Genomic DNA, 13634 nt, shown 5'->3' with positions numbered 1-13634 from the left:
CCCAGGTGAGGCTTCATGAGAATCTGCTAGGCCGCAAAAATTGTACCAGGCCCCAGCTATACTGAAGGGCCGGCGAAACGCCATGGAAATCCGGGCATAATACTAAATAAAACTGCCCATAATAGGGGGAAACTTACCGGGATTCTATGGGGCTCATTTACTAAGGGTCCGAGGAGCGCATTTTCGTAAAGATTTAACGTTTTGCGCTGCATCAAGCCAGGGATTGTGTCGCGCGCGGTCGGAATTTGGTGCATTGGTTTGCACGCGACAGAAATCGGGGGGCGGGCCGTCGGACAACCCGATGGATTCGGACAATGCGCAAGATTTAACATTTTGAATTGTGTCGCAAGACACGCACTTACAAGCACCGGGAAGGAGAAGGTGAACTCCGGCGGACCTCGGCGCAAAAGCGACGGATACAGGAACTCGGGCGCACGATCTTCATTCGGACTTCATCCTCGGCGGACAGTCCGAATCGGGGATCGCGAAAGGACCAAATAAGTATATTTGCCCCTTTATCTGATGGTTTTGCCTACTTTCAAAGGTGTTGCGTAAAACAGTACTTCCCCTTTAAGGCTGGCTTTATGTTTTTGGATCAGATTGTCTCCATATCTGATCCAAATTCACGCTCTTGTAAGTGGCCACCCACTGCCGTAAAATAAAAACGCCATTCCCTATTACTGTAATATAGGCGTATAGGGATAGTGCCCAATCAGGATCTTCCTGGTATTATTGTATAGGTGCACCACATCCAGATTTAGGGGTCGCCAAAGTGACCAGATGTAGCAGCGGTATATTTATATGTTACTTTACAGGATTCAAAAAGGTGGCAATGCTGTATGTATGCAAGATGCCTTAAAGGACATGTATGCAAATGAGCCTGAGGGGCTCCATGCTCCAATAACGCTTATGGAGCCCCCCGGGCTCATTTGCATAAAGGTGGTCAATGTCCTTTAATACCATAAACCGGACCTTTGTGCAGATTTGTATTGTTTTATTTTTTGGGAAAAAAAAAAATTCATTGTTCAGGCAAAAAAAAAAAAAAAAAAACCAATCAGCAGCCAATCCTAATGACTCCAATTACGCAGCCCCTTATCGTACCTGATCTGCATATTTCTCCTGCCCCTATTATGAGCCGCCTGCCATCGTGACATAGGGAACATCTGGAGCTAGGGCTGCGGGGAGGGTGGGACTCGTTTTTGTCAGTGGGGGCAGCGGTGGTGGCGGCAGATTGACAGGTGGTGATTACCTCATTGAAGACATCGGTAGATGAGATGTCAGGAGCCGCCGCGTCCAAACAGAGAAGCAATTAGATCCCAGCTCCCCCGAACGCCGCAGCGTGATTTATTTATTTATCACTTCCCATCCCTCATCCCGGTCACACGCCGCAGTGTCACACTATTCACCACTTTGCTCTGGGAAGGGAGCATTGCAACAAAAAAACCTTTTTTTTTTAACCCTTTAAAAAGAAGTCAACTTTGCTCAATTTTTTGGGAAAAAATTCCCAATGATGGGAATGGAGACAAAGTGCAGCCATAGTCAAGAAGATGTTATCGTTGCTGATCCAATCGGGCTTTGGATCAGATTTCGATTAGTTGGGTTTTATCGTTTTAGGGGCATAAGAAAAAAATTGGTTGAGTCCATGTAGTAATTTCAGGCACAGGCTTCGTGTAACAATGAAGCAGAGCAGCAGTACCTGACACTACCTATGGTCAGGAGCGGTGCTGTTTTGGGATAAATACAGACACGTTTTTCTAACCCTCCAAAATGCAGCAAAACAATCATGGCGATCCCGTGTTGTCACCCACACAGCGTGAGCGCTGTTGCTAAGCAACTGTCCGAAAATTGTCTGGCTTCTGCTTACCTAGCTGAAAGATTATTCGATAAAGCAGTGCCCTTGCTTGCGTGATAAAATTTGGGATAATCTTTGACCACCAGTGCGAAGGATGCGGCCCGCGGACGCGGTATGCCGGCCCAGCCACTTGCACCGCTGGAAGGCTATCCACCAGTGAGGAGGGTAATGTGCCTTTTCAAGGCGGTGAGACTAATTTGCATGATAATAGGGCCAATTTGCATATACCTATTCATCGTAAGACCCCGCTCCTGCTTCAGTGGTCTTATCCCGGGGACAATTTGGAGGTGACATTTTACCTTGGCGGAACGAGATGACAGTAGCTCAGCAGAAATTCATTATGTGAAATAATCTATTGCAATCAATTACAAGGTCGAGGCAAAATACTGACTGCTAGATTCCAGAGACCCAAAATTTTGCCTTTAAGGAGGCAGCCATCTTTTGTATCAGCAATGTAGATATGACAAAAAAAACCTAATACTGTGTGGGGTAAGGGCTCCTTAGACTTACTTCCATTACTTCCATGACCCTTCCCATTAGATTGTTTTCTCCTGGATATTGTGGGCCTGTTATTGTGTTAGATCCTGGGCCTCTGTTTCTATGGTGGACAAATTCATCCTTGGCAACCAATCAAATTCCAGCTTACAATTACATAACCAGTACTGCCAAGATCAAAGCATCCGTCTGATTGGCTGTTGCTACATGAGGGACCCCACTGCAGATAAACAAGGCCTAAAACTGATTTTCTTTTACTAGGAAAGGTCTAGGACTTCACTTTCTTGAGTGGAGGTGTCATTTTGGACTCTAGTCTGATTTGGGGACATTTGTGAATATGAAGGTTGCCTGTCGCCTAGGCTAAGGGGTTGGACGCTCCTCAATACTGTTTGGTGTCATGTTAATTGCCAAATCTATCTACAAATCGCAAAATTTATTGTGATGATGACATTCCTTAACCGTTTACTCCCCCAAGTCCTGGCTACATAGGCCACAACAATCCAAAAATACTTCTTAACCCCGTCTTAGCCATCACATCGCCGTCCCTCTCCCCCGCTCCCCTGATGCACATTTGTAGACATATGGTGACAGGATGCAGATCCGTTTTTGATGAGGATGGATGGCGCTGGAGCCGCTTTGGCAGCGCACGTTGTCTCTGTGTTTTACGTGTCACCTTGTAACCTTCAGGGCTGTTCGTGTCCCACACATAAAACACAAAGGCGTGATGGCTGCGTGTTTTACACAATTACCGCCCCCCCCCCCCTTCCCATTCACTTCTATAATGACCTTGTACACAAAACCGTCATCTCCTTCACCCGCCTCACCATAGAAACCAATAGATAAGGCCTTTCATAGGATCACATGAATGAGAGGACCTTTATTGCCATCTTCTGGGGCCCTAAGTGAGAATCACACCTGGGCTCTTGAGGATCGTCACAACAGGGCAGAACCCCAATATCCACCCACTATACGAGGCCTCTTAATACTGAGCCAACAGTTAGGATACTGCAGAGGGCAGAAGATGACCAGGCAGACGGCACCCCAAGGATCGCTGGAGAGTTTATCACTGCGTTGTAACCCCAGTTTCTGTACCCCTGCTGATTACAGGTGCAGACACTTTTATTTACCGCCACTTTGGGGCTCCTAAATGAATCATGCCACTCGATTACTGATTGCGGATGCTGTCACACAGTGCGGTCTTGGATACTTTTTAAACGGACTGAAAACACATGCATTTTCAGTATTTAAAAAAAAAAAAAAAAAAAACACGGACCAAGTACAAACCAAGGCTGCGCTCACACATTCAGTTTTTCAGATGCAGTTTTCAAAGCCAAAAGCGGGTGTGGTTCATAATGGGTCAGAACATATCAATGAGAGAAGCTGCTCCTCCTTATTTTTCACTCCACTCCTGCTTTGGACATCAGAAACTGCATCTGAAAAACTGAACGTGTGAACACACCCTCAGGGTCAAACAAAATTTTCTCTCCATAGTCTAGTCTTCATTATCATAGTCTAGTCTAATTGTCTAGTCTTATCTTCCCTGTCTGTCAAGTCTAAAGTGATCTTCTCACTGGTACTAGTCTATTCTAGTCTCCGTCTAGTCAATTTTTTTTTTTTTACTAGCCAGTGTAACGTTCTCTCTGTCTAGTCTATTTTAATCATCTCTCTTCATCTAGACAGTATGGTAGTCTAATCTTCACGCTCTGCCTTGTCTGGTCTTATCTTCCTCTGTCTAATCTAGTCTAATCTTCTTTAGTCTAGTTTAGTTTAATCTCGCTCTCTGGTCTAGTCATATAGTCTCTCCTGTTCTAGTCCATTCTAAACTTCTTTCTCTGTACAGACTAGTCTTATCTTTTCTCCCTGTTTTGTCAAGTTTATTAAACTTTGTCTCCGTTTTTCCTAGTCTAATCTTCTCCCTCCAGTTTAGTGTAATTTAATCTCTCTTTCTATATACCATTTTGATTTCTCTCAGGCTATTCTAGTGTAGACTAATCTGCAATCAGTATAATGTTCCCTGTGGTGGTCATTTACTAAGGGCCCAAATCACGGTTTTCCGACGGGTTATCCCAATATTTCCGATTTGCACCGATTTTCCCTGAATTGCCCCGGGATTTTGGCGCACGCGATCGGATTGTGGCACATCGGCATCCTCCGCAGAGAACGCGCCGCTGGATCGCCAATGGACTGGGTAAGTAAATCTGCCCCTGTATCTCTCTATCCTGTCTTTGTGTAGTCAAGGCTAGTTTATTCTCTCTCTTTCAGTCTAGTCTAAACTTCTCAAATCTAGCTTAGGCTCACATGTGACGTTTACATTGCGTTTTCAAACGCAATACAACAACTGAAGAGAGGAGATTTGCCTAATTACCTTACTGTTAACATTTGCATTCCCAAAACACAGCACACTAGTGCTACGTTAACAAGTCATGTTTTGTAAACACAAATGTTAACACGAATGTAATTTGGCAAATCTCCTCTCCTTAGTTGTTGCACTGCATTTCAAAAAGCATTGTAAATGCCACACGTGAATTGAGCCACAATCTAATCTAATCCCTCTATCTAGCTGCCTCTCTGTCTTGTCTAGTCTAGTCAGTTCTTTTCTCTCTGTCTAGTCTAGATTAATTTTCTCTTTCTCTCTAGTCTTATCTTCTCCCTTGGTGTTGACTATTCTGGTCTCATCCTCCATTTCTGTCTAGTCTGATATTCTCAGAAACCTGCAGTAACCAAATCAGATGTGAACTCTACCCCTCTAGTGTTCTGGGTCCGTAAACCATACAATAGTCATCAGTCCCCTTCAAAGAACCAGTGTGACATGTGCCGGTCCGGGGGGCTCAGTGTGACTCTTATGCCAGCCCTGAATAATATACCCTCCAGGTGCCTACAGGATCAGACTCTCTGCCACGAGCTTCCAATTTTCCTAGAAGTTTCCAGTTCTTAATGAGCACCAAGCCCCCACCTCCAATCACCCCTCATTTATCCTGACCGTCCCCCTTGGTGCTGACCCCATCTTTCTTCTGGCCCACCTCCAAGATGTGAAAGCCGCATACAACCCACACTACTCGCATCACCTCTCCGCCTTGGAAAAGAAGAAATCCTTGGAATCATTGTTCTCTTTGTGCCCCAGGTGTCAATCACGGCTCGCTCCCGTCTCAGCTGCGCGGCTGTCAAGGCCTTGATATATTTCATCCAGCATGCGGCGCGCTAATATTCCCCAGCCCCACACCTCCGACGCTGCTCGTCTTTCAGGTGCTAGGCAAAGCGAGATGCACTCTGCCGCCGCCACCACCGGCACCGCCATCGCTCACAATCTCCTAATTCATCTTATCCCAGTGCCAGAGGTGATGTTAGCTAATTAAGGGCTGTAAACCGGAATATTTTACAGCATTACACTGCTTAACCCCTTCGAGCCGGCTGGCAGCCAATGACGACAAACTAAATTATACCTCTCCTTCCACCGCAGCGGCCCCCCATACAAAGGCACCCGCCTATAAAGCCTCAGTGTACAGCTCTATTCATAGACAAAGAGGGAACGGAAAATGTTGCTTGTTTGTAGTAAATCTGCTTGAAAGTTACAACTTTGCTTGTGACCCCCTCTTTTGTTACAATGTATCATCTGTATGTTCCAATGTAGCCACTTGACTACCATTCATTGGCTGTATAACAGCTCGATGACAAGTCATTATACAAAGACCCTCGTAATCAGCGGTGACATTGTGCCCCCCGTCCCCTCATTAATGGGTGGGCTACCTTGTCCCCTCATGTAGCCAGCTGTCATAAGAAAGCATGCAAATTTCTACACAATCCTTCCCTGCACACCCCTATCACTGACAATCAGATTGTCTACTAGTCAGACCACCATCAGAAAAACCATCAACTACAACCTGATTGTACCTGATCAGTAACAAATTTTCAAAGGCACCTACATCCAAGTTACACCGATACCCACAACCCAAAAGTTACAGTCAGATGTTCTCTCCTTGTACAAGCATCCCCTTTAAGTAACAGTATTGCTCCCATATGTTTAAACAGCTTGAGAAAAACTGGCTACAACTGCAACCCAATGGTATAATCACCGGCTAGAGGCAGAGTCACATTGTTAGATATAGTGCATTGTACAACCATTCTGCATAAACAATCATGCAATTATGTCTGTCACCAATACATGCGACTACTCCAACTACAACTCCGATTGTATGACCATCATCTCCAGCCAACTCTGCAATGTCACATGTTCTCTCACTGTACAATAATGCACCACAACTGATATTGCTCTACACTGTACAACCAACCTCAGACACTTACCTGTTACACAATTTACTGCTCAACTAGAATACAAACACCATCCAATGAGTCTGTATTAAAGGGGTTGTTCAAAACCTGTACATGGATTGTGTCCTATTCCAGTCTTCTTTCTGGAAGAATTGTGTACCTGTTTTTCTAATGCCAATACCTATCCTTTCCTTGTCCTCCCTGGGCTACTCCAAACCCCCTGTCCCGTCCAACCCCTGTGTTCTCTCCAGACTCCTCTGTCTCACTCTAAATATCTCTTATTTCCAGACTCCGCTGTCTTACTCTAGAACCCTCTGTTCTCTCCAGACTTCTCTGTCTTACTCTAGAACCCCCTGTTTTCTTCAGACTTCTCTGTCTTACTCTAGACCCCTGTGGTCACTCCAGGCTCCTCTGTGTTACTGTAGACCCTTCTGTTTCCACTACACTCCTCTGTCTTACTCTAGACCCCTGTGTTATTTCCAGACTACTTTGTCTTACTCTAGAACCCTCTGTTCTCTTCAGACTTCTCTGTCTTACTCTAGAACCCTCTGTTCTCTCCAGACTTCTCTGTCTTACTCTAGAACCCTCTGTTCTCTCCAGACTTCTCCGTCTTACTCTAGACCCCTGTGTTATTTCCAGACTACTTTGTCTTACTCTAGAACCCTCTGTTCTCTCCAGACTTCTCCGTCTTACTCTAGACCCCTGTGTTATTTCCAGACTACTTTGTCTTACTCTAGAACCCTCTGTTCTCTCCAGACTTCTCTGTCTTACTCTAGAACCCTCTGTTTTCTTCAGACTTCTCTGTCTTACTCTAGACCCCTGTGGTCACTCCAGGCTCCTCTGTGTTACTGTAGACCTTTCTGTTTCCACTACACTCCTCTGTCTTACTCTAGACCCCTGTGTTATTTCCAGACTACTTTGTCTTACTCTAGAACCCTCTGTTCTCTTCAGACTTCTCTGTCTTACTCTAGAACCCTCTGTTCTCTCCAGACTTCTCTGTCTTACTCTAGAACCCTCTGTTCTCTTCAGACTTCTCTGTCTTACTCTAGACCCCTGTGGTCACTCCAGGCTCCTCTGTGTTACTGTAGACCCTTCTGTTTCCACCACAATCCTCTGTCTTACTCTAGGCCCTCATGTTCTCTTCAGACTCCTCTGTCTTACTCTAGACCCCTGTGTTTTCTCCAGACTCTTCTTATGGTGTCGAATTATCTCCGAAAAGGACAAAGGATTGGATTGGGCATAATATAATTCAACATGCCTGATCTTTCTTTCCCTTTAGATCGGTTATTGGACATGATTGTGCTCCGGATCACATATATAGTGGTTGATCCTACAACAAGGGAATTCTAGAACAATGAAGAATGTGTAGATTATCGACGACCTGATGTCTAGTATAAAATACTCTGGCCCTGGAGAGATGTGTAATCAGACCTTTGTCACAGGACTGTGATATATGGATTCATATTTCAAGAATGTAGCATTCGGATCCTCACACTGCTGTGCTCTGTGTGCTCCAGAGTCCTTGGCGTCTGAGTAAAGTTGTAGAGTAGGCTTCTGGTTCGATACTACCAGTCATTGAGAAGAGAGAGGAGTAGCTGTGCAACAACTGAATGCAGAGAGCTTAGAGCACAGCAGTGTGAGGAAACAGATTGTTTTAGCGGTTTTTTAGTGACACTAAATCATCAGCAAGTGTGGACATACCCTAAAGGAATGCTGAGAGGTCTATACAGGCACAGATACAACACATATGACTGTGCACCGTATAGATCTACGGTTCTCATCGCCGCACATTCTGCGCCACGGGAATGAACGTGCAAAGTTTGCTGTAGCGTCTTCCTGGCCAGATATCTATCAGTGCGGATAAGCCAGGCCATGCTTTGAACTTGCTTCTCCTTCCTCTGGGAGGAATAATGAGCGGTGACCCCGGCGTCCTCTGCCCCCCTCCCCCGTCCACCTGCCCTCATCAGCCTGATCAATAGAGGATTCAGACACAATCCTTTTAAGAAGCCGGTACCCGCCTAATCCGTCATCTAATGATCTCTAGATTCTCCCTCTCCCCGCTGTTACCCGCTCATCACAATGCACAAGAGGAAGGCGCTGATGTATACGGCGTCCTGGGGAACTACACTACCCAGCACAACCTGTAAGCAGAGCGAGGGGGAGAAATGACACACAGCGCCCCCCCCCCCCGAACATTTACTATTACTGCACAAGTGGGGCCAAAATCATCACCTGATGGAGGCTTACCCAAAGGATCGGGCATGACGAAATCCAACAATATAATAATAATTCTTTATTTATATAGCGTCTACAGATTACGCAGCGCTGCACAAAGCTTGTCACATGTCCACCTGTTTTGGAGTGTGGGAGGAAACCGGAGGACACCCACGCAAACACAGAGAGAACATACAAAATCTTTGCAGATGTTGACCCTGGGTGGGATTAGAACCCAGGACACCAGCGCCGCAAGGCAGAAGTGCTACTCACTCAGCCACCATGATCCTCTCTTCTTATGGCAACATCATTTGGGCTAGAATCGGATATCCCCATATAAAGAGGTTAGCTCCTCCTGCCCAAATTATTTGTGCCAATCAGAGATTAGAGGGAAACTGTCAACATGTTGAACTGCAGCCAGTGCTAGGTATTGCCCCTGGAGAGATGTGTAATCAGAGCTTTGTATATGTTGCTGGTAGCAGCAGGACTGTGAAATATGTTTTTGAATTCAAGGATTGTGCTAAGATGGCGTGTCCTCACACTGCTGTGCCTTGTGCTTTCTAAAGGCAGTGTTATGTGTTGTCCCTAGAAAGATGTTTAATCAGACCTTTCTGTATGCTGTTAGTAGCAGCAGAACTGTGATACACAAATTTATAGTCCGGTGTTGAACTTTATGTAGAAGTCTCCTCATACTGCTCAGTGCTCTCTGTGGCCAGCATTAAACATTGTCCCTGGAGAGATGTGTAATCAGACCTTTGTGTATGCTGTTAGTAGCAGCAGGACTGTGTTATATGGTTGTATATTCCAGGATTGTAGTGCGCCCTTACACTACTGTGCTCCTAAATCTCTGCTCTGAATGGTACCACAGCCCCTGTGCACTAAATAAAATGAACTTTGTTGGTCAAATACTAAAGAAGTAATTTACAGTGGATGAAGGAGCTTAGAACAAAGCAGGGTAAGGACATACTGCTACTACTAACTACTAGTCTCCAGGGACAATACCTAACACTGCCTGCAGTTCAAATCAAAGAGCCAAGTGCACAGCAGTGTGAGGACATTCGACCAGTGCTACAATCTGCAGCTACATGGTTACTCCTGCTGACAGGTTTCCTTGCCATTTTGGGTTAAGGGTCTCATTGTCCGTGTTGGTCCCAAATCTAGACATTGTAGAGGAACTAGAAGTCCCAGCATGCCTTGTATAGAATAATCACTGACCTCAGCATCCCCCCTGCCTCGCTCCATCTTCATCCCCCCCATTATGTAAGGCCACGTTCCTGTGTGATGACAGCAGCCGCCGCATGAATCACGCTCAGCGCTTCCCCGGACTCGGCGCCGGCGCCCAGATGCTGTTTGGGTCGTTCTAACCTTGAGAAAATCATGTAAATGGTTGAAACCTTGAACTTAAGAGACGCTGCGTCCTCACACCGGGACTGACTGTACTGACACACTGAAACGAAGCAGAAAAGTCCCTGGAAAGTTGTTACCAGTTCAATCGGTACATATCGGATTCTGGGAAAGCTGAGTGACAACCTGTAAGTGGCCACCAATACCCTTATCCTAGACTCTAACCCACTTTAAAGTGTTAAGTGACAACCTATATGGTTATTATTAATGGTTTCATGAAGATCACACAGCTTTTCCGGAGTCCAGAGTGCCTAATATGGCCGGCATTAAAAGGGGGGTATTACCAGGTATTACCATGGAGACTGCAGCCAGTGTTACGTATTGTCCCTGGAGAGATGTCTAATCAGACTTTGTGGATGTTGTTAGGAGCAGCAGGACTGTGATTCATTGATTATATTCCGAGATTGTAGTACTTGCTGATATTTATTCTAGGATTGTACTGGGGGTGTGTCCTCACACTGCTGTGATCTGTGCTCTCTGCAGCCAGTGTTAGGTATTGTCACTGTGTAAACAGACCTTGCATATGTTATTAGTAGCAGCAGGACTGTGATATATGGATATATATCTGTGCTCTCTGCAGCCAGTGTTAGGTATTGTCCCTGGAGAGATGTGTAATCAGACTTTGTGTATGTTGTTAGGAGCAGCAGGACTGTAATAAATTGATTATATTCTGGGATTGTAGTACTTGCTGATATCTGAATATATATTCTAGGAATGTACTGGGGGTGTGTCCTCACACTGCTGTGATCTGTGCTCTCTGCAGCTAGTGTTAGGTATTGTCACTGTGTAATGAGACCTTTGTGTATGTTGTTAGTAGCAGCAGGACTGTGATATATGGATATATATTCAAGGATTGTACTAGGGGCGTGTCCTCACACTGCTGTGATCTGTGCTCTCTGCAGCTAGTGTTAGGTGCAGAGGTGGGGTAGTGTATGTGATCAGAAGCTTACTACTTGTGAAGAAACTCAACGCAAAGTGCCAAGAGCACAGCAGTGTGAGGAACCTCATAACATCCCCAGAATGATACACATTAGAGATCACCCAGCTTTTCTAGAGCCGTAGCACCAAACCTACAAATAAAATGCTCAACAAAGCATTATTACTTTAGAAAAGCTGTGTGGCGGAGCCTTTCCGAGTTGAAATCACCCAGCTTTCCCAGACTCTTGATTGATAATACAGATTTGGGAGCTTGATTTCTGCTATTTCTGGGTGGATGTGTAGGGATCAGTGTGATACCTCCCCACCCATAAACCCACACACCCTCCTGTCCCATAGGGGTCCGCGTCCGGGCAGCACCACCCTAGTGGACGTAGATTCAGTCACATTATGGAGCAATGTCCTGACAGATCATGTATTATATGATGATGACACGGGCAGTACCATTATATAAATGCCAGAAAGTAAAGGTCACCGCTGTATAATCGCCTGATTTATTATGGTACGATCCATTATTGATGTCATCTCAGCATTTCCTCCAAAAAAATCAAACAAATGACCTGGAAATCTCAGCCTGAGTTATGTAAATGTACTGGATGACGAGCAATAGCGGCCATTACTGCAGCCCGGATAAATCTAGTGTCAGTCTATACCGTAGTTCCGGGATTCTATTCTATCACTATATCACAGTGTGCATCCAGAGCCTCCTGATTCATGAGCTGACCACCAGGGACGCCTACAAACATACAGAAAGTCAAAAGCAATGTTCATACTGAGCAGCCTGATTCATAGAAAGATTGCAAGTAGCACTTACACTTGTGGGGTAGACACAAAGCAACTTCATCCTGAGCCTTCTAATACAAATTTCTTGCAAAACGCACACTGGTAGAACATGTGCAAAGCAATGTTCATCCAGGGTCCCCTGGTTCATAGATAATTTGCTCGCGACACTGCCACTAGTAGAACTGATGCAAAGCAATGTTCATCCTGAGCCCCCTGGTTCATAGAGAATTTGGTTGTGACACTGCCACTAGTAGGGCTGATGCAAAGCAATGTTCATCCTGAGCCCCCTGATTCACATACAATTTGCTAAATAGATAAGCCAGGCTGATTCATGACCAGACACAGATAATCAAAAGCACTGTTCATCCTGAGCCACCTGATTCATCAATTCACCAATTATGATATGCACACTGGTAGGGGCAATCAAAAACCAATATTCATCCTGGGCCCCCTGGTTCATTAGTACCCTGCCAATGACCCAAAGGCAGAAGCGAGTCATCATCTTTTTCATCCTGCGCATCCTGGTTCATGGAAGGAATTGATTACAACGTTCATCCTGCGCCCCCTGGTTCATGAAGCTACCATCTTACATTGAAGGGATATTCGCTTGCTTGTACTTGACCACTTGATGGCATTTGGTGCCAATCAATGGGCACAATCCCTTGCGGGGTTCCCCTTTAGATAGCACAGCAGATGGTATTAGTAAAGGAGACAATACGATGCCCGCAGCAGACTATGGGCACTGACCTGGATGCCGGCCCACAGTAGCCCAGGTGGGTCGCCTCCTGCCCCCGTCTCCTGTATTGTACTGATCAGGCAGTCGCTCTCTCTCTCTATAGCGAGGACACAATCAGAGCCCCCCACTGCCCGCTCCTCCCGCCCCTCTAAACTTGCCGGATTGACCTTCTCCAGACTACAAGGCCTTTTTTTTTTCTTCCTGCTGCAGATCTGCGGCTCAGCGCCGGCCCAGGGATTAATGGAGCCACGTTCTGCAGAGCCCAGGATTCTGCCTTTATGACCGGAACAGCAGTAAGAAGCTTCCGCCGGTGTTATAATATCAGGGCGCGCCGCCAGGGGGGAGGGCGGGGGACCCAGCGCACACCCAGAAAATCCTGTATACAATTTTTTGGGAAATTTTTGAATCCTTTTTCTAAGGCCTCATGTTCTAGAATTCTTGTTCGTTCTTTTCTTTACACAAATGTAACATTTATCTTACAGTTTAGAATATTGAAACCAGGTGAATAAATTGTATTTAAAAATTTTGGATTCTCCATTATTTATGTCATTTTTTTCACAGGTTTTTTTTTCTTGCAACTTTTTGTTGTCATTTTCTCTTTTCTTATTTTCTCCTAAAAATCAGACAATACCTGTCCAGGGTTTATAGTCGGAATCTTCAGCGACTTTTGTTCTTAATGTAACAAAATCTAGAAAGTAACCAGTAACAAAAAGGAATAAATAGAGATTTAAAAATATTTACATTTTTGGGGAATTGTTTCAATGTCCTGGAATTGTGGAATCTTTTTGTATTGTGCAGTGCCGGATACATTGTAGTCCAGGTTTGTCCCCCTCCTCCTCCTCTCTCGCCTCCTTCTTCCTTGCAGAGGTGATGCAGGAGCCGCTCAATCAGGATCTAATAATTCTTAATTAATGTGCGGATCATTGCGCTGATGTCCTTGGCCACAGA

General features: G+C 45.3%; 1 protein-coding gene across 7 annotated transcripts in view; it reads right to left on the bottom strand.

Annotated features, from left to right (window-relative positions):
• RAI1 (retinoic acid induced 1) overlaps positions 1-13634 on the bottom strand; it is a 112682-nt gene that overhangs the window by 39159 nt on the left and 59889 nt on the right. Inside the window, exon 1 of one of the 7 annotated variants that reach the window (XM_072119859.1) lies at positions 2363-2466. The exons of the other annotated variants lie outside the window; for them this stretch is intronic. The gene's annotated coding sequence lies outside the window, so the exon portion shown is untranslated. Of the gene's footprint in view, positions 1-2362; positions 2467-13634 lie in introns of those variants that run through there. 7 annotated transcript variants of the gene reach the window in all.

This window comes from Engystomops pustulosus, chromosome 8, assembly GCF_040894005.1.
Source record: "Engystomops pustulosus chromosome 8, aEngPut4.maternal, whole genome shotgun sequence".
Classification (NCBI taxonomy): Eukaryota; Metazoa; Chordata; class Amphibia; order Anura; family Leptodactylidae; genus Engystomops; species Engystomops pustulosus.
Note: the sequence above shows the minus strand (reverse complement) of the source record. Positions and strands in the feature narration are given on the sequence as shown.